The sequence below is a fragment of the Mytilus californianus genome, unplaced genomic scaffold (genome assembly GCF_021869535.1).
Source record: "Mytilus californianus isolate M0D057914Y unplaced genomic scaffold, xbMytCali1.0.p SCAF_2, whole genome shotgun sequence".
Lineage (NCBI taxonomy): Eukaryota > Metazoa > Mollusca > Bivalvia > Mytilida > Mytilidae > Mytilus > Mytilus californianus.
The window spans coordinates 118196943-118201038 of NW_026262668.1; positions in this window are offsets into that span (position 1 = coordinate 118196943).

Consider the following 4096-nt stretch of genomic DNA (forward strand, 5'->3'; position numbering starts at 1 on the left):
TTGTTTAGTTTTTAGCTTACGGGGTACTTTGCCCTAAAGACAAGTATGAGCTATTACTTGATGCCATGGTTGTTAACTTTTCACATTTTATTAACTCCCCTGAAACTTCTTAGAAAATGTTAACCAAACTTAACATGAATGGTCTATTATAGATGAAACTTATCAAATTATAGATTACGATTAAAACATGGCTGTCCAAGGAAAATCTCAAGTTTGATAGGTCAAATTTCAAATTTTCTCCTGCGAAACTACGAGGCAAGATATTTTTACATTTCATAGAAATGATGATTGGTAAACCCTCTAATGAATCATAATTCAGTATGGATTGGGTAATATTAATATATAGGAAAAAAAATTTCAAAGACAACTGCCTGTGATTATGCCAGTCAAGTCAGTATCTCTGATACTATAAGCAAAAATTCAAGTATATTTGGTGTATACAATGTAGCTGGGTTATATCGATTTTGACCCGTCTGTCAGTCATTTTGATATTTTAGAAAAGTGGTTTTAGGATGTATTATGCTATTGCAACCTTACTTGGATATGTGGTCACATATGATAATAAATTGCTTCGCCGAGCGCAGCTGGATACGACCGCAGAGGTCCAACCCTGAACAGTTGGGGCAAAAATGGACGCAATATTAGCGCTTGATGCAGATCTGAATTTGGATTGTAATTAAATATTTGACACACAAAAGGTTTCTGACACAGAATAACTGTAGTCAAGGAACTTAGAATTGGTTATATGATGTAAATTTATATTCAATTTTTTGCTTTTGTGCAATATACTTTCTGTTGCAAATTGACCTCCCCCCCCCCCCCCCCCCAAAAAAAAAATTTACGCCCCTTTTTTTTGGCTTTTGTTCAAAACACTATGCTGTTGCGTATTGACCCCCATTAAAAAGATGCATCATTTGCAGATATTTTTACTGGTCTTCCTTTATAAATATGCATTTGTTTAAACATAATTTAAAAGCATTGTAAGGGAGGTAATCAAAACATATTTGGATTACCTCCCTTACACTGCTTTTAAATTGTCTTAATTGTTCATTAACCATTACTTTATACATAATTTAAAAGCAGTGTAAGGGAGGTAATTCAAATGATGTATTTGAATTAACTCCCTTACACTGCTTTAAATTATGTTTTGTACTAAAGTATTTGTCCATTAACAAGGACACCCTTGTTTTTCCCCCTTTTTTGCCCCTAATTCCTAAACGATTTGAGCCATAACCCCCCAAAGCAAATCCTAACCATCCCTTTGTGGTATGGAAACTTGTGGTATAATTTCAGAGAGATCCATACACCGTTTCACAAGTTATTGTCTTGAAACTAGAAAAATGCTTATTTTTTGCCCCTTTTTGGCCCCTTATTCCTAACTGTTGGTACCATAACCCCCAAAATCAATCCCAACCTTCCTTTTGTGGTATTGAACCTTATGGTAAAATTTCATAGAGATCCATTCACTTAAACTAAAGTTATTGTGCCAAAACCAATGTGTCTTCAGACGACGACAACAATGATGCCGACGACAACGCCAATGTCATACCAATGTACGACCGCAAAATATTTTTGCGGTCGTATAAAAAGATGAAGAGAAAGATTTCTAATGAATTCAACTCACTTGGTCTAAGGTAATAATAAAGGTCATACCACAAAAAAAAGATAGATGTGAGACAATAATAATCAAAAAATAATTTATATGTCAGAGTCACCATATGCAGTTCTTTATTATGATTGAATGATGAGTGAGACCTATTATGTGAATTCTAATTAAGAAATGATCAGATGACATTCACAACAGCTATGTTACCACACAGGTTCCATTTGAATTTCTATCGGAATTTCTATTTTCTCATCTTACCTTTCTGAATCTGTATGCGTTATCTTACAAAACTTGGAAGTAATAATGTAAAGACTCCCTTTATTGAAAGGGTTCTATTTCATATCTGACAAAAATCATTGCTGCAAGAGGCCATTTTTTGTCTCATCACCCATAAAAGTTGCAGAATGTGGGACATGGGATTACATTCTGACGGTTGCGATGGCGTCAACTATTTTTAAAGCTTTATTAGTCTTCAAAGGGGACTTTAGGTTTGCACTCTGTCTGTCTGTCTGTCTCTGTCTGTCTGTGTGTTTGTCTGTCTGTCCATCCGTCAGTCCGGCAAATCTTTTTTCCACACTTTTTTTCTTCATGCTTGAAGGTATTGATTTGATATTTGGTGTATTGTTTTATCATGACAAGTTACAGATCAAGATCGAATTTTATTCCAGTCTGATGATTTTGTGCAGAGTTATGGTCCTTGGACTTAGAAAATTCACTCAAATTATCAGTTTTCTGCACTTTTTTTCGTCATGCTTGAAGATATTGATTTGAAAATGGTTATATAGTTTTATCATGACAAGTTACAGGTCAAGTTCGAATTTTGTTCCAGTCTGATGATTTTGTGCAGAGTTATGGTCCTTGGGTTTAGAAAATTCACTTAAATAATCTAGTTTTCAACACTTTTTTTCGTCATGCTTGAATATATTGACTTGATATTTGTTATATAGTTTACACCATGACAAGTTATAGATCAAGTTAGAATTTTGTTCCAATACAATGAATTTTTAACCGGTAGGGGACTATGTATTGCCATGCAATACTCACAGAATGCTTGTATTTCAGAAGGTAGAAGACCTGGATGCTTCATACCATGTATGCAGATACCTTATGTTACAAAGTTTCTGACTGTCATGTGTCCAGTGTTCTTGACATCAATTTCATGGTTCAGTGATTGCTTAAAGAAAATTTATGGTTTATTGTAATGTGAAATACTCACTCATTATGGGTAATAGGATAACTATATTTGGTATATGGCTTCCTTGCTAGGTCAACATGTCTGTCAGACAGTGCTCACCTGACCTCAACCTCTTTTTATGAATCAGTGATTAAGGTTCAGTTTATATGGTCAAGTCCGTATCACAGATTCTATATGCAAAAAGACAACTATATTTGGTGTATGGAATGATTGTAAGATGTATGTCCAACTGGCAGGTTTCTTCTGACCTTTACCTCATTTTCATGGATCAGTGATCAGGGTAAAGTTTTCTCAGTCAAGTCAGTATCTCCTATACTATAAGCAAAAGGTCAACTATATTTGGTGTATGGAATGATTGTAAGGTGTAAATGTCCGGCTGGCAGATTTCATCTGATTTTGACCTCATTTTCATGGTTCATTATTCTATTTCTCAGATACTATAATCAATAGGGCCACAATATTTTGTGTAGGGAATGACTGAAGGGTGTACATGTCGGTCTGGCAGGTTTCATATGACATTCTTTATGTGCCTGTCTCGAGTCGGAAGCCTGTAGTTAAGTGATTGTTGTTGGTTCATGTCAATCATATTTGTTTTTTCGTAAATTTTTTTGTAATAAAATAGGCCACAAGTTTTCTCAAATGAAGTGTTTCATATTTTTTTATAGCCGACTATTGGGTATGGGTTTTTCTCATTGTTGAAGGCAGTAATTGCCTATAATTGCTTACATCCACTTCATTTGAACCTTGGTGGATAATTGTCTCATTGGCAATCATACCACATCTCCTTATTTCTATATTGACCTCATTTTTTCATGGTTCATTGGTCTGGCATAGTTCATATGACATTGACCTCATTTTCAGGGCTCATTGGTTAATGTTAAGTTTATGTGATTTGGTCTGTTTTCCTGGTACTATAAGCAATAGGACCAATATATTTGGTGTATGGAATGATTGTAAGGTCTTCATGTATTTCAAGTTTGGTTTGTCTGTGTGGCATGTGAATATGAACCTGTTTCATACCAAACCAACACACTGAGGCAGATTTTTATGTGATAGTTCACAGGGTTATAGTCCACAAGAAGACATGTCACCCTATCTGGACACATTATTCTGACCCTGAGCCTACCAGTCTTTTCTCTTACTCCTAAATCCTGCATGTATAATGGAGTCAGCAAATACAAATTTTCAAATCTTTCAAAACCTCCCACACAAGGCTAGCAAGCTACCAGGAGACCACTCATACAGTCCTGTGATTTAGATATAAACTCTTAAATCTGAAACTCTAAAGACTCAAA